This window comes from Balaenoptera ricei, chromosome 15 (genome assembly GCF_028023285.1).
Source record: "Balaenoptera ricei isolate mBalRic1 chromosome 15, mBalRic1.hap2, whole genome shotgun sequence".
Classification (NCBI taxonomy): domain Eukaryota; kingdom Metazoa; phylum Chordata; class Mammalia; order Artiodactyla; family Balaenopteridae; genus Balaenoptera; species Balaenoptera ricei.
The window spans coordinates 25,100,051-25,122,444 of record NC_082653.1 but is presented as its reverse complement, the minus strand read 5'-3'; the positions used below and the strand labels follow the sequence as shown (position 1 = coordinate 25,122,444).

The 22,394-nt window shown below is 39.1% G+C and overlaps 1 protein-coding gene and 1 non-coding gene across 8 annotated transcripts in view; one reads left to right on the top strand and one right to left on the bottom strand.

The window, feature by feature from the left end:
• ASIP (agouti signaling protein) overlaps positions 1-22,394 on the top strand; it is a 100,839-nt gene that overhangs the window by 55,973 nt on the left and 22,472 nt on the right. The window lies entirely within an intron of this gene.
• TRNAG-CCC (transfer RNA glycine (anticodon CCC)) lies at positions 7,792-7,864 on the bottom strand. The gene has a single exon. It is a non-coding gene; the product is annotated as a tRNA-Gly (tRNA).

Sequence of the window (22,394 nt, the reverse complement as noted above, 5' to 3'; positions counted from 1 at the left end):
TTGACAAACACCAGCTGTCTGGCCCAGGGGCCCATCTATCTCATATTTCAAATCCCCCCTGAGAGACATGAACCCCAAGGAATCTTTATTGGGAGGATGAGGGACGACAGTCTGTCTTCTGTAGCTTCTTTAGGCTGGCAAGGGGCTCGGAGACCCTACCTAGTTGGGGTCACAGAGCTTTCACCCTGTCTGATTAAGGGCCCCAGGGTGCCTTCTGTTGTTGTTTTGGCAGGATCTGTTCTGAGAAACGGCTGGAATCTTTGCATCATCATTATCTTGATGTGAACCTATTGTAATCTGGAAGAGACAGAACTTAACAAGTAGTTTAAAAAAACAGAAGCCAAAGATTAGTAAAAGGATTACTGTAGCACGGGTCCCAAGCAGGATTAAAAGCCATGTTCCCTTTGGTAGTAATTTTGATCCTGATCTAGATAGAGTCAGCGCTTGGGTTACCCTGTCTAAAGGAATTAAAGCCATTTGGTGTGTTCATATGTATAATTTTATGTCCTCTTCTATTAGCCCAGTGTGATTGATGTAGGTTTAACAGATCCTGTTGGAAGTATTTGGAGGAGTGACAACCTAAATGTTAACAGACAAAATAGATCTCATTTCTTTTTAGGAGAATAAGCCTGAAACCCAGTCTAGGCCTGGCACTTTGGGGAGAATTGTAGCCAGGTAGCTGGTTATCTAGTTTCATCAAAGTAGGTTTTAACCTTTGATGTGGTATTAACATATAAGTAATGGGAGCTATTGGTCACTACATATGTGTTTTCTCTTTTTGTTAATATAAGATCTAAAGCAATTTTATCATCTAAAAGTGTAATAGTTACAAGAGGAGACCTTTAAGAAGTAAGGTTGCAGTTACCAGCTGCCAGCAGACATTGTTTTGAGAATGGCTGGTGGCATCCCAAATCTAACACAGCTCAGAAAACTCAAGTTCTTAGCAATAAAAGAACTTGCCTAAAATCACACCACAGTGTCACCATTAATGATGTCAGTGTTTCTCTAGGTATGAGAAGATGCAAGAATTGGGGCTCGTAAAATCTTCTCCTGAAAGTATTTAACTATCTGAAGGCCTGTTCTGTCAATTTTTCCCAGAGCATAGAGTGCCTCATTTCAGATCTCCACCCTGAACTCCTTGTAGCGGGTGTTGAAGGTCACCAGCTACAGCAGCTCATGATTTAATCTTGTAGAAGTAGATGGCAAGTGTCAGTTTTCAGTCAGCAGGACCCCTTTTTGGTCATAATTTCAACCATGGTTTGGGGCATTTCATGACCATTTTGTCCCATGGTGCTAGGAATGCTCATTCCCAGGTCTGGCAAAGATTTTGCTGATAGGCCACTCCATGTGCTGTTACTGGACTAGGCCTTTACTAGTATCCAAAAGTCTCTGGACACCTGTCTTCCTAGTCTCTTATGGTCCAGGACAATATTCCCCCTTGTTGCTTCTTCTCATATCTAGAGTTAAGACTATTGCAATCATTGATCTCATATGGAACTATATATCATCATTTTATCAGAGGCTCAGTCACACTTTTGGTAACGTAAGAAACAATAATTTTTTTTGAAATAGGCAAAATACAAATAGCATAGCTGGCAGTATTAATAAAGTCATAAGTAAGAATTAAGCCAAGAAGTTCCATTAGGTGCCGCCCAGTATATCCCAGGTCGTGTTAGTCTGTTCTGTACCAGTCCCTATTCTTCAGGGAAATTATATATTGGCATTGTCCGTAAGGTACTCAGCCCAGTTTCCTAGTGTTACTAGACTGATTATCCTTAGTATGGTTTAATTGTTCCCAGCACAGAGGAGCCTTTAACCTTAAGTTACCATAGCATGGTGTTAATTATATAAATCCATCCCATAATTGTGGGAGGTTTTATTCCTTGGCTGAAATGTTGCTTGTTGCTCTGATTGAACTTTGAGTAATAGAGGAAAATTCATACTTATGGTAAGGGTCAGAGCAGGTGTTATTAATTGGTCAGGTGAGGGGATCTCATCCAGTAATATCAATAGTGGCCTGAACATGAGTATAATTTTCCTTTTAAGATAAATTTTCTAAGAGTCAACCAATTAGAGCCTTGGAGTGGATAAATCCACTCAGGTAACCCAGAAGTACTAGACATAGGTAATTGGCCACAAACCCAACAATTGGATTGATTTTTAAAACTAGCATAGGATCATGCCTATGATAGAAAAACATTTGATACATATGCAAAGGTCCAAGAAGTCAAGAAAACATTATAAATGGGCAGATGAGTCAGGTCCAGGATCTTGGGTAAGCTGTTTACTTCTGATGTTGTCTTTTTCTCATCCTGGTGTGAGTGTAGTTTCTCCTCTGTTTGAGCGTTGTTTTAAGGTGATTTTGAGGTCAGCAGTCCTCCCTATAGGCCAGTCCAGTGCAGGGGCCCTTTGTGAGTGGAAATTAATCCAAGAGTTAATTCCCTTTAGTTTTACTGTGTATGAGCTAGTTAAGAGTACCTGATAAGGGTCCTTCCATCCAGTTTGGAGATAGTCCTTTAAATTACGTCTTTTCCAGTATGTATAATCCCCTGGTTGTAGGTCAGGGGGCATCTGATCTTCATCCAAAAATAGATTACTGAGATAAGCTTTAGAAACAAATTTAGAGTGTCCTTTAATAATTCAATTAAACTTTTTAGCAATATAACATAACAGCAAGGAACTATCTGGGAAGTGAGTCTTAGTAAACACCTTAATTAACAAAACTAGAATTTAATATTCAGTAAAACATAATTTTTTTTCTTCATCGTGAGGGCATTAACCCTGCAAGACCCAGAAGGCTTTATCCCATCAAATAAAAAATGAGGTTTGTCAGGGAGCACAAAAAGCCAAGCAGCTGTCTTGTATTTTCCATAGCCCTGACTGTTTGATTTACAGCTATTGTTTACCCGTTTTAAATTCCCTGATTTAGGAGTAGACTGTTATCATGTCTTAAGGACATCAGGATGGGAAAAATCTGACAATGAGGGGTTAATTTTTGTAAGACATAATGAACTTTATCTACATGTGCCATAATCTTCATAGATCACTGTGAAATCATACTTATTTACTTTACCAAAGTAACAAAAGATGTTAAAAGTAAGTGTAAATCACTTAAAGGCAAATAAATTTACATAGTCTGTTATTAAAGCAGCATTCCAAGAAAACTTTGTTCTCTTAACAGAGGGAGAGAACCAAATTTCAGTCTGGTCTCAATAAACTTGGCCTGATGATTTATATAACTGTAATTAATCATATAGGCTTTTTGCTTGCTGAAACTGTAAGGAGTTTCAGACTGAACTTTTAAAAGACCTCTCAGGAAAGTCACACCAACGGCTTGTCACAGATTTCGCTTACCAAATCTAGGTGAATTCCTCCTTTTTCATGGTCCCAAAAATACCTTGAGATTTCTGTACCTGTTAGTGAGGTAGCCTTCCTAATTTATCTGATAAAGGTGCTGGGGACCTAAGAGTTTCCAGTCTCTGGAGGGAGCAGATAGAGAGAAAAGATAAATGTTTTAATTTTACCCATAGGTGTAAATTACCAAATTGTTGTAAACCATAAGTAGCTTGAGGAGAAGAGCTTCTTTTTATCCAGTTTAGCATTATGGTCTGAAAGTCAGAAACTTGTATTTTATCCAAAAGTCCTTTTTATAAATCTTCTTGAAGAGGAAGCATTTTTGCAAAGGCATCAGAGTGAAGCCGTTAAGTGTCTATAATGACAAAAGACTTAAGGCAAGTTTAAAATCTGATTACAATGTAATTAACAAGGTAGCTTGGTTACTGTGGTGACATGACACAAGATAATAACTAGAATTATAACTGATAACATTTTACCAGGACATATCAGAATTTTTTTGAAACTCCATATAAGTTCTGGACTATCTATATTAGTAACAATTACCATACAATATAACCTAAGAAGATTTATTACACACTTGACAATACTTCCCATGTACTTTTAACATACCACATGAACCTAATTAGTGTAGTATCTCTCTTTGGGATGTTTCAGGGGCCCTTTGAAGCACCCCAAAGTTAGCTAGAGGTCAAAGAAACTTCATTACAATTTGATTTGGGATGTTTTATCAAAAAAATCAAAAGAGTTTAGAACACTCAGTCAGATAAGATCATACGTCACTGTGAAACAATAGTTATTCACTTAGCCAAAGTAAGGATAAAAGATTTTAAAGGCAAATATCGAACTGATCACTTAAGAGGTAAAGAAGATTAAAATCTGTCATCCAAGGCAGTTCAACATCTTAAGAAAACTTGTACCATGCATAAAACTCTTTTCTCAGGGTCCACTTTCCACAAACCTTTTTTATCACTTTCTGTATCCATCACTTTATTGTCCCATTCAGAAACAGCCACCTGTAAGTCAGATCTACTTCCTTTTCCCTTAATAAAATGCGATTCCATTCCTCATACCTTCTTTACTCAAAACACACATCCTACTTTCCTTAAGCAACCATGAACTGTCCTTTATATCAGCACTCTGTAGACTGGTAAACATACATCCAAATAATAATTTTTGAAGAATGTGCTTTCTTATAGAAAATATCTCAGTGTGGCACTAAACACATTTTTAATAGTTCTAAACCTTTTGTTTCTCTGTAAAAGGAAGCCAATGTTCAGTAATTAATGTTTTAGTATCTTATTTTATTTGGAAATGGCCTGGTTATTTAATAAACTTCCATCCTTTAACTTAATTTAGCACAACTCTAAATTTTCAAGTTTTCAAACATCTGGAAAGATCATTCTTAAGTAAATATTCCTAAAACAGAATTATTCCTAAAAATTTCACCCAAAACTCTTATCTCATTTGCAATTTTTTTCCTTAAAAGTTTCTTCACATCGAGTTATTTTCATTGCTGACAAATTTGTAACAGATATAAGATCTTATTTATTTTATATTAAACCTAGGCACAATAAAAGTAATATACTTAAGGTTGATGGCTCTAAAGACATGTCTGTATTAATTAGATCAACAAACATTAATACCACGTATTAATTTAATATTGACTATTTCCCAGTTCACGTGAACGTGAAATTTATTTAATTTTTCTTGTATTTAGAATTGTTTGATTTGTAAGCGCTGACTTTTCTTTTAAGCCAGTTAAATAGAGCTCATTTACAAATTAACCTCAGCAATATTATCCAAAGACAAAAGCACATACTGAAACATACACATATATCCAGACAGAGAGAAATCTCAGAGTTTCCACCCACTTGAGATTTAAAATATCTCTTTGCCTCTTTCTTTTTTTTTTTTTCTCTTGGCTTGAAGTTCTACTAATTAACCCAAGGCTGAAGTCTCAGGCAGAGTGGCCTATGTTTGTAGCTCAAGGACATGATAAGAGTTAACTTCAAGGTTTGTCCTAGGCATATTTTTGTTCTCTCAGGGTCAGAATTTTGAAGAAAAGTATTTTAACCAGCTAGCTTTTTACTGCACATGCAAAAAGAACTGGTTTTGCAATTTTAAGAAAAGTTTTATTTTAACCAGTTTTCTCCAGTCTAAAGAATATTGTGGCCATACTGTCAAAAATCATCTTTCTCCTTCTGTGGTCGTGATTTCATAGCTAAAATTTAAACCAGATAGTGCTCAAATTGGCTCTGATAACAGGGGTAGAGTGGCTGATAAAATGTTGTCCCATCAGGGATTGTCCCTCTGGGGAGGTGGGGTCTTAGTTTGATCAGAAGAATCTGAAGGAGTCAGGGAACTTGCAGGAGTGGGGGAAGCTTGGTTTCCCCCCTCCCCGAGAGTTGGGAGAAGTTAGAAGAGGATCATTTAGAATGTCAGGAGAGGTAGTTTTTTTTGCTGATTTTTTTTGGTTTTTTCTGATTCCTCAGGCTTTTGATTATGGAGCCACCTAGAACAGGATTATAATAAAAAGAGACATAAATTCCTGAACATAAGGGAACCTCAGTTCATTTTTCCCATCCTGTGGCAATAAAGATGTAATTGTAGGAGACCCATTTTCAGTCCATTTTTCTTTGTCACTGGATCATAGCTATAGGTCGACCAGTCATTTAAAATTTTGCCTGCGGGTTCCCGGGTGGGGGTGGAACCTTAGGGGAATCGTTTCCCATTTAGGCTCGAGCAGTTGGTAACAGACGTTAGAGGTTAGCGCGCTCAAATCAAAACATAAACCTTCACCTTGTCAGCTGGAAGTCACACATAAAACATAAACCGTAAAAAGAAACAGCAAAGGGATGTTCAAAAAGAAAAAGGAGAAACATATGGCGGAGACCCGCTCAAACGTGACTTCCACATCTCACTCGACCTGGACCGTTGCCCCAAAGCAGCGCCTTACATCAGAATCTCTCTTTGCAGGGAGAATTCCACATCAGGATTTTCCCTTTGCAGGGAAATCCCAAAATTGGAACCGAAGTTCCCGTAAGGGGACGGTCAAAAGTCACGAAGTGCACTCGGGGAGACTCACGTAGGTGCTGACGGGTGTGTCGCGACTTCCCTACGCCCTCTTTCTGATCCTCCAATATTTAGTGTTTTCTCAGAGTGGAAGTCCAGGCCGGCGCGGGCAAGAGAAGAGAAGTTGTCCTCAAGGCAAAAGAAGCCTGGCAGTTGCTAGGTCAGCCTCTCCCCGGTTCTCCGCCGCAGCCTCCGAGTTCCGCAGCCCAGTCTGGTGGGCCGGGTGAGATCAGGGCACAGCTCTGCAGCAAGGAGTCCCTGGCGATCTGGCCTCAGAGATATCCTCCAACCCTCCGCTCTCCCAAAGGAGGCTGGCGTGGAGAGAGATCCCCGAGTTTCCGATCAAGCCGAGGGGCCCTGCGGGCCGCCTGCCCCAGAGCAGATCCCTGACGACCCCCCATTTTCTTGCGGAAATATCGGCTTCCCTGTGCACCGAAGCCGAACAGAAATACGGAGACAGAGATTTTGGAGGAAGAGAGAGATGGCTTTAATTTTCTTCCAGACAGAAGGGGAGACACAGCAGGCTAGCGCCTCAAGAACTGTATCCCCCCCCTCCTTTGGGAATCGGAGAAGATTTTATATGCGGGGCTCGCAGTCCGGGGTATATGATAAGGATCAAAGTAGTGAAGGTCTTGCATTCTTCTTCTTCCTGCATTATTTCAAAACAGCCACAGCTGGCGTCAGGCAGCCGGGTAATTGGGTCCGTTTGTCTCTGGTTATTGGCCTGCGACCTTTTTTCTGAAATGCAAATGCTACAAGGGGTGATTTGCTGCAAGGGAGTGCAGGATGTAATTCACATAGTGTTGAAGAGTAATAGGTTAGCTTTGTGAAGTACAAATCTAGTTACAGACACTGCAGATTAGTAACAGTTGAAAAAGAAAAAAAAACTAGGAGTGATTAACTCTTTCAGGGCAGGTTATGTTTTTTCTCCAGCCTGTTCACTGTTCCCTTTATTTTCCTTGTTCTCAGGAGAGGGAAAACTTCATTTCTATTTTTGCTGCACTCAGGCTGTCTCAATTCTTTCTGATGAGCTTCTTACCAAGCTAACTATGAGTCTAATGATTAAAGGATCATGGCCCCTAAATGCAAACCAACTCTTCAATCTGGTGCTTAACTGAAGTAACAGCAATCTGTTCGAACATTGGAGGAAAAACTGGCTGTATAAAATATGTGAAGACAACATGGCATCCTCTTAAGGGGTTTCAAGGGCATTTTGACTATATGCAATTTTCACTATATATACTGACTTTATTTATTTATTTTAAAATATTTATTTATTTAGCTGTGCCGGGTCTTAGTTGCAGCACGCAGGATCTTTGTTGTGGCGTGCGGGATCTTTTAGTTGCAGTGTGCAGGATCTAGTTCCCTGACCAGGGATCGAACCTGGGCCCCCTGCATTGGGAGCACAGAGTCTTAACCACTGGACCACCAGGGAAGTCCCTATACTGACTTTAGAATCTAACCCCAGGTCACGATATGCCTTCACTATATTCATTTTAATCTGCCATCACTCATTAGTCCTGTGTCTGTGTGTCACACATGTGTGCATTCTATGACTAAAGATGGAATGATAGCTAGTCTATATTCTCAGTGGAAAAAGAATAATTAACCAATTTGTGAATTATGTTCTAAATTTGTATTAATTTATATTCTAATTATTAAGCATTTAAATGAGATCTTCTGTCTTGATTACAATTTTTAGTAAACGAGCTTCAGTTTTGACATTGTATTGTAGTTTTAGTTTTTCCATTCAACAAATATTATTGTGCACCTACTAATACTAGGCACAGTGCCGGTTATCACATGTTGTTTCCTTGAAAAACAATAACCACAAAAGTTTTTGTGAAAATCTGCTTCCTCCAAAGCCACTGAGGAGTGATGAAAGGACTAGACTATGAGTGAGGCAAGGTAGAGTCTTAAATCTGTAACATAGAAAGGAAAACGGTGTAAATATGTGCTAAGGCAGAAAATGTGAGGTCTGAATGAGACTTTATTGACTCTGTAACATGTCTGGTAAAAGGGTGCTTGTTGCCATCTTTGGGAAATATTCTGTCTAGAGTTAAGTGCCAAAGAGTGCCTGGCATCAGGAAAAACAGCCTCTCCATTGTTGTGATTTAAATGATCCCTAAGCTGCTGGAGATCAAGGGGACACTCTTTGGGACTGAGAAAAAAAGAACATGGCACCTAACGACTACAGAAAACATTTTTAAAGTACCCTTGGAATATTTATGAAAACTGAACAAATGCTAGGCCATAAGGTGAGCCTAAACACATTTTTAAAGGATTAGTATCAAACAGACCATATTCTGAAGCCACAGTGCAATTAGGTTAGAAACCAATAATAGGAGTTCCCTGGTGGCACAGTGGTTAAGAATCCACCTGCCAATGCAGGGGACATGGGTTCAAGCCCTGGTCCAGGGAGATCCCACATGCCACAGAGCAGCTAAGCCTGTGCACCACAACTACTGAGCCTTTAATCTAGATCCCGCGAGCCACAACTACTGAGGCCCCCACACCACAACTACTGAAGCCCGCGTGCCCTAGAGCCTGTGCACCCCAACTACTGAAGCCTGTGTGCTGCAACTACTGAGCCCACATGCTGCAACTACTGAAGCCCACACACCTAGAGCCCGTGCTCCACAACAAGAGAAGCCACCACAATGAGAAGCCCACACACAGCAACAAAGACCCAAAGCAATGCAATCCCTATCAAACTACCAATGGCATTTTTCACAGAACCAGAACAAAAAGTTTCACAATTTGTATGGAAACACAAAAGACCCCAAAAAGTCAAAGCAATCTTGAGAAAGAAAAATGGAGCTGGAGGAATCAGGCTCCCTGACTTTAGACTATACTACAAAGCTACAGTAATCAAGACAGTATGGTACTGGCACAAAAACAGAAATGTAGATCAATGGAACAGGATAGAAAGCCCAGAGTTAAACCCACACACATATGGTCAGTTTATCTTTGATAAAGGAGGCAAGAATATACAATAGAGAAAAGACAGCCTCTTCAATGAGTGGTGCTGGGAAAACTGGACAGCTACATGTAGAAGAATGAAATTAGAACACTTCCTAACACCACACACAAAAATAAACTCAAAATGGATTAAAGACCTAAATGTAAGACCAGACACTGTAAAACTCTTAGCGGAAAACATAGGCAGAACACTCTGTGACATAAATCACAGCAAGATCCTTTCTGACCCACCTCCTAGAGAAATGGAAATAAAAACAAAAATAAACAAATGGGACCTAATGAAACTTCAAAGCTTTTGCACAGCAAAGGAAACCATAAACAAGACGAAAAGACAACCCTCAGAATAAGAGAAAATATTTGCAAATGAAGCACCTGAGAAAGGATTAACCTCTAAAATATACAAGCAGCTCATGCAGCTCAATATCAAAAAAAACAAACAACCCAATCCAAAAATGGGCAGAAGACCTAAATAGACATTTCTCCAAAGAAGATAAACAGATTGCCAACAAACACATGAAAGGATGCTCAACATCACTAATCATTAGAGAAATACAAATCAAAACCACAATGAGGTATCACCTCACACCTGTCAGAATGGCCATCATCAAAAAAATCTAGAAACAATAAATGCTGGAGAGGGTGTGGAGAAAAGGGAACCCTCTTACACTGTTGGTGGGAATGTAAATTGATACAGCCACTATGGAGAACAGTATGGAGGTTCCTTAAAAAACTAAAAATAGAACTACCATACGACCCAGCAATCCCACTACTGGGCATATACCCTGAGAAAACCATAATTCAAAAAGAGTCATGTACCACAGTGTTCATTGCAGCACTATTTACAATAGCCAGGACATGGAAGCAACCTAAGTGTCCATTGACAGATGAATGGATAAAGAAGATGTGGCACATATATACAATGGAATATTACTCAGCCATAAAAAGAAACGAAATTGAGTTATTTGTAGTGAGGTGGATGGACCTAGAGTCTGTCATACAGAGTGAAATAAGTCAGAAAGAAAAAACAAGTACCATATACTAACACATATATATGGAATCTAAAAAAAAAAACGGTTCTGATGAACCTAGTGGCAGGACAGGAATAAAGACACAGACATAGAGAATGGACTTGAGGACACGGGGAGGGGGAAGGATAAGCTGGGACAAAGTGAGGGAGTAGTACTGACATATATACATTACCAAATGTAAAATAGATAGCTAGTGGGAAGCAGCTGCATAGCACAGGGAGATCAGCTCAGTGCTTTGTGACCACCTAAAGGGGTGGGATAGGGAGGGTGCGTGGGAGACGCAAGAGCGAGGGGTTGGGGGATACATGTATACATATAGCTGATTCTCTTTGTTATACAGCAGAAACTAACACAACATTGTAAAACAATTATACTCCAATAAAGATATTAAAAAAAAAAGAAGACCCAATGCAGCCAAAAAATAAATAAATAAAGTTTAAAAAAGAAACCAATAATAAAAAGAAAAACTGAAAAACCTCACATATTTATGAACTTTAAAACTTAATTTCTTAACTCACAGTCTAAAAGAAAAATTATAATGGAAATGAGAAAATACTTATAACTGAACAGTAGTAAAACTACTATGTATCTAAATGGTTGAGATGCAACCAAGCACTGTTTAGAGGGAAATTCATAGCTTTAAAGGAAAAAAAGGAAGAAAGTGTTAAAATTAAAGAACTAAGCATCCAGTATATGACGTTAGAGGAAAAATAGCAGAATAAACTCAAAGAAAGTAAAATAAAATAAAAAGCAGAAATTAATGAAAAAGAAAGCAAACATCCACTGAAGAAGATCAACAAAGCCAAAATTTGGGGGTTTGGAAATACCACTGGTAAAATTAATTAAGTAAACAAGAGAAAATGTAAAAATAAACAACATTATAAATGATAAAAGGTGATATGACAGGTGGTGAAGAGATTAAATAGATACAAACAATAGTATAAACAATTTTAGGCAACAAATTTGAAAACATATGAAATAGATAAATTCCAACTGATTGATGAAGAAATATAAAATCTGAATTGTCCCATGACCATTAAAGAAATTGGACCATAATTTAAAAATCTTACCATAATCTGTATGATGCACTCTGATAAGCCTGGAAAGTAAGTTCTACCAAAATTTCAAAGAATAGACAATCTTACACAAAGTTTCCAATTTTTTTTTTTAATTTTTAAGGAGGGACACTTCCCATTTCATCTTATGAAGGTAGAATAACTTTGATACCAAAACCAAACAAGCATAGTGAAAGAAAACAAGACAGGAAAAAACAGTACTGTATGACCAAGTTGGGTTTATACTAGGAATGCAAAGTTGATTTAATAATGAAAAGTAAATTAATTTAATTCACCACATTAACAGATTAAAGGAGAAAAACAATATGATTGTACCAATTGATGAGGAAAATCCAAGATCTGTTCATGATTCAAAAATAAAAAAGGCATGGGAATTCCTTGGTGGTCCAGTGGTAAAGAATCTGCCTTACAATGCAGGGGACACAGGTTTGATCCCTGGACAGGGAACTAAGAACCCACATGCCACAAGGCAACTAAGCCCACGCGCCACAACTGCTAAGCTTGCGCGCCTCGAGAGAGCCCGTGTGCCCAAACTACAGAGCCCACGTGCTCTGGAACCTGCGCACCACAACTACAGAACCCACGCGCCCTGGAGCCCACACGCCACAACTACAGAAGAGAAAACCTCCATGCCACAGCTAGAGAGAAGCCTGCGTCCCACAACAAAAGATCCTGCATGCCTCAACGAAGATCCCCCATGCCACAACTAAGACCCGACACAGCCAAAAATAAATAAATATAAATGAATAATAAATCATTTAAATTAAAATAAAATAAAATAAAAAAGTCATGGGACTTCCCTGGCCGTCCAGTGGTTAAGACCCTGTGCTTCCACTGCACGGGGCATGGGTTTGGTCCCTGGTCCCAGAACTAAGATCCTGCATGCCGCACTGCACAGCCAAAAAAATAAAATAAAATAAAATAAAATAAAAGGCAACAGAAAGGAACCTCTTAATCTAATGAAGGGTATCTCTATTACCACAAGTAATTGTGAAATGTTAAAATATCCCCTTTGTTGAAAGATTAGCAAGAATGCTTCATCTTATTCAACATTATACTGAAGACCCTAGCCAATACAATAATATAAGAATAAGAAATAAAAAGTATACAGATTGGAAAGACACAAATGTAGAGAATGGACCTGAGGACATGGGGAGGGGGAAGGGTAAGCTGAGACGAAGTGAGAGAGGGGCATTGACATATACACACTACCAAATGTAAAATTGATAGCTAGTGGGAAACACTTGCATAGCACAGGGAGATCAGCTCGTGCTTTGTGACCACCTAGAGGGGTGGGTAGGGAGGGTGGGAGGGAGATGCAAGAGGGAGGTGATATGGGGATATATGTATATGTATAGCTGATTCACTGTTATACAGCAGCAACTAACACAACAATGTAAAGCAATTATACTCCAATAAAGATGTTAAAAAAAAAAAGTATAAGGATTGGAAAAGGAGAAAGCAAATGGTGTTTATTTGTGGGTATATGTTCAACTCTGCAGAAAATCCAAAAGAATCTCTAGGTGAATTCTTAGAATTAAAAGAATTTAGCAAGAGTTATGGGTAAAAATCATGTTATAAAAGTCAATTGCAACAATTAGTAAATAAATTTATATAAAGAGACCATTTACAATCATAACAAAAATTTAAAATACCTAGGAATAAATCTAACAAAAGTTGTGGAAGCCCTATGGAGAAAATTTTAAAACTGTATTGAAATACAGTGGGCTTCCCTGGTGGCGCAGTGGTTGAGAATCTGCCTGCCAATGCAGGGGACACGGGTTTGAGCCCTGGTCTGGGAAGATCCCACATGCCGCGGAGCAACTAAGCACATGTGCCACAACTACTGAGCCTGCGCGTCTGGAGCCTGTGCTCCACAACAAGAGAGGCCGCGATAGTGAGAGGCCCGTGCACCGCGATGAAGGGTGGCCCCCACTTGCCGCAACTGGAGAAAGCCCTGGCACAGAAACGAAGATTCAACACAGCCATAAATAAATAAATAAATAAATAAATTTATTAAAAAAAAAAAAAAAATACAGTGAAGAGTACCTAAATATATGGAGAGATAGGTTCACATAAAAAGATACTGTAAAGATGACATCTCCTCATATTGACTTATACATTTAATGCAATTTTGATAAAAATCCTAACAGTTTTTCTGTGTGTAAAATTTGACAAGATGTTTCTATAATTTTTATATGGAAGAGCAAAGGACCAGGAATAGCCAAGACATTCCTGATAAAGAAAAAGTCAAAGGACTTCCCCTACCAAATATCAAGATTTATAATGCTATAATAATTAAGACAGTATCTTAAAACAAATACACCAATGAAACAGAAAAGAAATCCCAGAAACAAACTCAAGCATATGTGGAAACTTTATTTATGACAGAGGTAGCATTACAGAATGGAAGGAAAAAGATAAACTTTAATAAATTGTGCTGGGACAGATGTTATGTATAGGAAAAAATTATATTGGATTCCTACTTTATGCCATATACAAAAATGAATTCTAGGTTTACTAAAGATTTAAATATGAGGAACTCAATAGATATTTGATGATATTAAGAAATTTTTAATATTTTAGGTATGATATTAGTATCATAGTTACATTTTAAAGTAATTCTTATAGTTTAGAAATATATTCTACAATATTAATAGGTGAAATATTATGTTCTAGAGGATGTAGTGGATGGGAGTATAGATAAAACAAGATTGGCCCTGATATGAACTTTTTAATTTAATATTTATTTATTTATTTATTTGGCTGTACTGGGTCTTAGTTGCGGCATGCGGGATCTTTTTTTTAGTTGCAGTATGCGGGATCTTTAGTTGCGGCATGCGGAATCTTTTGTTGCAGCATGCGGTATCTTTTGTTATGGCATGCGGGAATCTTAGTTGCAGCATGCAGGCTCTTAGTTGCAGTATGCAGGATATAATTCCCTGACTAGGGATCGAGCCTGGGCCCCCTGCATTGGGAGCATGTAGTCTTAGCCACTGGACCACCAGGGAACTCCCTGATTTGAACATTTCTGATGCTGGGTAAAGGGAATAAAGGGGTTTAATATACTATTTTCTCTATTTTATATATATTTGAAATTATACACTATAAAAAGTTAAAGAGATTTTAATGTGAAAGGTAAACCTATAAAACTTTTAGAAAACAATATAGAAAAATATCTTTATGACCATGGGATAGGAAAAGATTTCTTAAACATACAGAAAGAAAAATAAATTTGACTACATTAAAATTAAGAATTTTGATTCATCCAAAATACCATAAAAAGAGTACAAGGGCAAGCCACAAACTGGGAGAAAATATTTGCAATACATATTACCAACAAAGGATTAGTACACAAGATATTTATGAACCAATAAGAAAAAAGACAATCAATGGGAAAATGGGGAGGAGACATGAACTGGAATTTCACAAAAAAGAAAATTCAAATGCCCATAAAAATATGAAGGGAATGCTCCGTCTCTTGGTAATCAAGAAAATGCAAGTTAACACCATAATGAAATACTGTTTTATACACAATGGGCAAAATTTTTTAAAGTCAAAAGGTAAACAAATATTGGTGACATAATGGGCAAGAACAATTCATATCTACTCCTGACAGAAGTGTTAAATTGGTAAAATGAAGGTGGAAAACAGTTTGGCACTACCTAATTAAGTTGAACATGCATATAACTTTAATGCCATCAATTCCATTCCTAAGTAAGTATATGGAGTAACCACTGTATGTATGCCCAGGAGAATATTCAGAGCAAAAAAGAAAAAAAAAAAGAATATACAGAGTAGCACTGTTATTAATCGCCCACACTGGGAGCAACTCACCTGATCATCCTAGTAAAATATGGACAAATAAATTGTGGGATATTCACACAATTGAATACCATACAGCAGTAAAAGTAACTAAACCACAAATTCACATATCAACAGGTAAAACAAAAGAAACAAGTCCCATAAGATAAAGTTATGGGACTCCATTTAGATAAAGTTCAAAAACAGGCTAAATTAAACTGTTTATTGTTTAGAGATTCATACTGATGTGGTAAACCATGAAAGCAAGCAAGGGCATTATTCAGCTGAAATTCAAGGTAATAATTTTACAGTCTCTGGAAGACCCTTAAAGAGTGGTGCTAATTCCAGATAGAAGTAAAATTTCATTAAGGAAGATATTTTGGGATAGAAGTGTTTGGGGCCTCTTAAATAGCACCAGAGGGAGCTAGGCTCTTGTCTCTGAAAGGATGGTTCAGGCCTCACCTCTCAAAGCCACTTTCTTCCAATCAGCAGAGATGAGTACGGCCCTCAGAGGCAGTTCTGCCCCAGAAAAACTATTCCAATAAGTTCCAGATATGGTGCAGAAAGGGCGCCATCACCACCCCAGGCAGGCCACATGGCCCATGCCTAGCTCACCCCACACAGGGAACTGCAACCTGAATGAGGCAGCCCAGTGGCCTATTCAGAATCTTTCCTGGAAATACCATGTACTAGGTCAGCATTTCAGAGTTTTTAGAAAGAGTTCACAAGCACTTTCTCATCAGATCATGTCAACCCTGTGACATGCCCCTTGACCTTGGAGAACTTCCCAAATCCCACACTTATTAGAAGTCATCTGGTCACCTATATTATAGCCCTTTTGTGAAAACCAGCCAATGGGCTCTTGAGAGACGCCCAACTCAACTCTACTCAATGTGGGAAAACCATGAGGGTCTTCAAAACTAACAGAAATGTCAATTTTCTTGGAAAGAGAGCTTAATTATCTACACTTGGAATGCATTAGAAGATATTTATAAGACCTTGACAATTCAAACACAAACAGAACAGTACTAAGGAAATTAGCTATTTATTCTTCTCTTGGTTTTCAGCTAAAATAAGTAAATGATGGATAATTAGTTGATAAATGACCATATCCAGGAGGTCTAGAAAGATAGAAATGAGTCTGATCCTATTAGATCATAACAGGATCTCATTTGATCATAACATTTTAGAGCTGGATCAGACCTAAATGAGATCATCTAAGTCCCCTTGAGAAATGCTCACACCTGTGCACAAGGAGATTATAATCCAGGATGGCCCCTGACCTACCTGCCCCCTCTAGGAAATACTATTTTAGAGTTAAAACTGTAGTATAGTAGTTAATTATCTATACTTATAAAGATTTAATTATTTACATAGATAAATCTCAAACTAAATCTTTAAGTATTCACATAGATAAATCTCAAATAATAGTAGCAAGCACATAGTGGTTACTATGTGCAGGCATTATTCTATGGGCTTTACATGTTTTAACTTATTTAATTCTCACAGAAGCTCTATGTTACTATCCCTATTTAACATATGGGGAAACTGAGGTTCAGAGAGGTTAAGCAATTTACCCAAGATCATGCAGTTAGTAATGGTAGAGATAGGATATGAGCCCAGGCTATCTGCCCTGGAATCTTAGAGCTTGACCACCAGGCTATACTACTTCTCCATAGTATGATATTGCTGAAAAACAAGATGTAGCAGGAAACATATAGTATGTAACCATTTACATAAATGTTTAAAACTCTCAAAACATTTCTATGTTGTTTTTACAAAATCATATACCTAGAGGCATAAAAATATTCATGGGAGTGGTACTCGCCAACTCAGGATAGTGTTTATCTCTGGGAGAAGGAGGAGAAATGAATGGGGAGCTATATTTATAGCATTCTATTTCTTTGTTTAAAACTTTGAAGCAAATATGGGGACAACATTAACATCTGTGGTGAGCACATGTGTGAATATCACAGTTTATGTGACTTGTCCAAAGTCACATAAAAGTAACAAAGATGGAATTTTTTTAATAGATCACTTAGTCTAATTCTCTCATTTAGGATTTGAGGTCAGTCTGTATAGATTAGGGAACCAGCCAGATAGTAATTTGTTCAAGGGCCTACTGCGAGTCAGTGGCAGGAACCAAGTCCCCAGACTTCAGAGCACTTTTCACCCACACCACCATCCTTTCCCACATCCTGCCATTCTCAAACAATCTGTTTTACCTCCTGATTTATCCCCAAAGGCTCATGATTTTGCCTGCTGGACAACTTGTATTTGTCCTTTTGGCTAATTACTTTTAAGGAAATAATAATGTTCATTACTCATTTATATTCCATTGCTCCATACTTGAATAGGATTATATTTTAGAGTCATAAGGCCCAATCAGCATCAGAGCCAAGCCTTTCTCAGGAATTTTATGTCTTTTCTACTTTCTTTCCCTCCTTTTTCTTCCTTTTTTTCCCACTTAGCTCTATCTTTCATAGTCTTCTATTCCCATCACCTAAAATCCATCAGATTCAGGATGTTGCCTCCACCCAATTCCATATTCGAACTCTTGATTTATCTGAAGAGCTTACTTGGTGGGTCATACAATGAATTAAAATTTAGAAAACATTCACATTTGTGGAGTGCTTCACAGTTTTCAAGGTGCCTACATGATTTCATTTGATCTTCTTTTCAGCCCAGGATGGTAGGCAGGTGAGATAGTGGGTTTAGACAGTTTATGTGACTTGCCAAGATCACAGAAAGAAAGTAACAAAACCTGAACAGGAATCCAGATCTTCTGACTTCTTATTCACTTCTCTTTCCAATTGCCCCTGTCTCCATAAACCACCAGAAATAAGTTGGTCCCTAGAAATAAGGATAAATCAATGTAGGACCTTGCCACTACCTATCACATTCTTCCACCACCATCCCCACTAAAACAAACAATGCTTGCTGCATAGCCCTGTATTAAGCTGCTCCGCTCTAAAAGTCTCAAAGCTTCACATCACCCAGGGGTCATAAATTGTGATCTTGTAAATTCTACTTTATTCAAATAAAACCCAAGTGAGTGAGAAGAGGAGCGCCACAGCCTAATAACTTACTGTGTCAGCAGAAGGGCAGCCCTTCAACTGTTGAAAATTTATGTAGAAATTTGAAAATCATGAGACCAATATTGAAAGTTCCCAGAGAGATTTTACTAATAAGGCAGGCTGGGCCTCAGCAATCTGCCCACCTAGAGTTTAGCTTCTCCACCAAGTACTCCTTAGTCCACCCAGAACTTCTGAAAGAAGCTGAATTAAACCCTTCTTTGGCAGGATTTGTTTTTCCAGGTTAACTCATTAGGGCAAAGTTTCATTCTCTCTCCTGGGATCCATTCTGAACTAAAGTCTCATTAAATCCTGTGCATGAGTATCCTCAGTGCACCCACTTCCTTTCCAACCCCTTGCAACCTCAGTGTCAACACCAATTCTAATTCCAAAGACTGGGGAGAAGAATAGGGAGACTAGACCACAAGGCTTGTGGCCACCAGAATGAGCATGAAGGCAGTCTTTGCTTGGCTGAAAGCAAAGAGATGAGATGGGGAAGCCAGCTACTGGGAGTTCCCGGGGTCTTTTAAAAATCTCACAGCAACACATCTTGCCTCTGCTGTGTAAGGACAGGGAAGACGCTCAGCTCTGGCTTCCCTTAGAGAGGCTGATAAAGGGCACTGTAAGTAGGAGAAAATTTTTTTCTTTTCTTCTGCTGCCTGCAGAAATCCTATCTCCTCCTCTGGGTTCTTCAAATAACCTGGGTTGCTAGACATCCCCTACGTAAAATAAATGCTACCCTTTACTTTCACTTCTTTTGTAAAACCTGCTCTGTTTACTACTACTTTTCTGATGATGAAACACTTCTTCTTTTCATTGTGGATCAGTGAGAATCTTCCTGCCAATGAGATGGAGTGAAGTTTAAAATAATTTTTGTAGTATGGTTGTTTGTTTTCTTATTCTTGTCCTTGAAATTACAGACAAGCAAGTCCCAAGCCTCCTCTGTTGCAAGGTGAGAAAGTTCCTTTGGCCTTCATTTTTTGAGGGGAAGCATGTGAGTCTAGTTGGCAGCTTAAATATGCTTTCAGAGTGAGTGAAGCCACTGCGACTTTGGAAAGTTTAAAGAACTTGTTGGTCATCCCTCATTTCTTCATTTTCAGGAAAGCTAAACAGATTTATTTGTTTCACTTTTGTGGGTCAGAGTAGTTAGGAGTTTAGCATAAAGAAAGCAATCTACCTTTCGTTAACTAGTAGCTTCTTATTTCTCTTTACCCCGCTTTTTCTATTTTCTAGCAGTAAAAGAAAAAAATTCCATAGAAAGAGGTACTTTAAAATCTCAGCACTGACTCTGGAATCATATTTTAGCACTTTTTTAAATGTCTTCAGAAAGTCACTTGTAGGGACTTCCCTAGTGGCGCAGTGGTTAAGAATCCGCCAGCCAATGCAGGGGACACGGATCCAAGCCCTGGTCTGGGAAGATCCCACATGCCGTGGACCAACTAAGCCCATGTGCCACAACTACTGAGCCTGCACTCTAGAGCCCACGCACCACAACTACTGAAGCCTGCGCGCCTAGAGCCCGTGCTCCGCAACATAAGAAGCCACCGCAATGAGAAGCCTGCGCACCGCAATGAAGAGTAGCCCCTGCTCACCGCATCTAGAGAAAGCCCTTGAGCAGCAACAAAGACCCAACACATAAATAAACAAATAAAAGTCACTTGTAGTATCAGATTTCTAATGACTCTCATAGAGTAGAATTTGGGATTTAGGATCAGTCTGCATGTGAAGAATTGGTTCATTTCATATTTATTAGAGCAAAAAACAGACAACCAAACTTCCATTTATTGCGAATTTCCTTTTCCTTTCTAAGTGTTTGGTTTTTCAGAGTGGATGCCCATTTCAGCACATTTTAATGCCCCTTAGAGGAAAGCTCGGGTTAATATTTTCAATTGTGGGTTCGTTTGTTCTGCTTCAGCAACACTGGACATTTGTTCTGCCATTTCCATTGGAGAGGCTCTAGGAGGCTTAAGAGATGCAACATTGGGGTCACTTTGGGTTTTCTTTGGCTATTTTGGGGACCTTTGTGGGATCAAGAGATCTTGACCCATGGACTTCCCTTGTGATCCAGTGGTTAAGAATCTGCCTTCTAAAAAAAAAAAAAGAATCCGCCTTCCAATGCAGAGGATGCAGGTTCGATTCCTGGTTGGGGAACTAAGATCCCACGTGCCACAGGGCAACTAAGCCCATGCGTGCTGCAGCTAGAGAGCCTGCGCACCACAACTACTGAGTCCACGCACTCTGGAACCCGCATGCCACAACTAGAGAAGCCTACATGCCGCAACAAAGACCCAGCGCAGCCAAAAAAAAAAGAGATCATCACCCATTCCAGAAAACACTTTCACATGTGTCTGTCGCAAAACCTTTTCTACTTTGTCTAAACACAAAGTTTGTCTAATTCATACATCGTTTTAAGGTTTGCTCAGCTGTATTTCCTTTGGTCTGCCTTGATCCTTTTCTGCAGAAAATTTCTCTGACATCAAAGCCTCTTCCCTTCCTTCTGCTGGAAAGTTGTTGAGAGCTGTAGCAGACCATCCACCCAGCTTCAGGCCATGCTTAGTAAGTTCAGAATACATCCCAAGTAAAAGGAATTCAGAAAACCATAAGACAGCATGATGACTGGGGCAAAGAAAAGTGAGAGAAGTAATTTCTGAAGAGTAAAACCAAAATCAATAAAGTCCCCACTAAGGTCTTTGTTGAGTGATAAGCACTAAATCAGTCCAAAGGGAATGATGTCAGGAGGTTAATCATTTTAGCAGCTCCTACCAGCATTGTATTCCTTATATACTTTGGGAAGGCATATCTGGGAAGCCAGGACTCTTGACACCTGTTTCAGTAGAACAGGGAGACAGATTTCACACTGACATGCAGCTGCCTGGATGATTTGTGTCCTTTTGCTTCTTGAGGAAGAACACAGCATCAGGCCTTCTCTCGAATACTAACTCAGAGCCCCTTAGGCAGAGCCTGGGCCTGCCATGGTTCTTGGTCTCAGAAGAAGAGTCCTGAAGCAGGCTGTCCATATAAGACCCAAACCACCCATTAGAATATTATTCAATTTGTCATCTGTTAGGCATAAGAATTAGACTAGTCAATTCAGTCACAACAGTCAAATCAGTCTGTGTGTATAGATATAGCCCAAGAGATCAAATTGTTTTGGTATAGTATAAAAAAGTTATTCTGATATTTGTTAAAATGGTAAGGAAGACTTTATTCAAGACTATTGCGATAGGGATATTGCAATAGGAAAGGAAGATCAGGCTCAACTCAGAATACAACAAAGAGAGTTGGGAACTTTTAGCCAATGATTAGAGTAAGAGGGTCAGAGGATGGAAAATTACTAAGAGGAGACATCAAGGGTAAGGAGATCCTTGCTAAACTGACCTAACAGGATTCTCCCTAAAGTCAGGTTTATACATCAAAGGTGGGGGATGAGACACTTGATTAGATATCAAGTGATCAGATATCAAGGGTGGGAGGATTCTCACTAAATTGACAGCATTCTTGCTAAACCTGAGCTATGCAAGCCAAAGACAGAATGGAAGGCCAAAGTCAAGGCCTAGTTAAGAAGAGGGCTCAGAGGAGCCTAACTAAAGTTTGGTCAGGGAGAGAGTCTTTGTCAGTATCCACAAGCTTTCTTCTCTTCCTCCCATCCATTCCCATCCTACTTCCCCCAACCCCACCAGCCACAAAAGAGAGGTCTCCACTTTCCTCAGCCAGCCATCCCTTACACTTCCCAGATTTCCTCATTATCAAAAAACAGAGTGTGCCAGACTTCCCTGGTGGCACAGTGGTTAAGAATCCACCTGCCAGTGCAGGGGACAGAGGTTCGATCCCTGGTCCAGGAAGATCCCACATGCTGTGGAGCAACTAAGCCTGTGTGCCACAACTACTGAGCCTGTGCTCTAGAGCCCGCGAGCCACAACTACTGAAGCCCGCGTGCCTAGAGCCTGTGCTGCACAAAAAGAGAAGCCACCACAATGAGAAGCCTGCGCACCACAACGAAG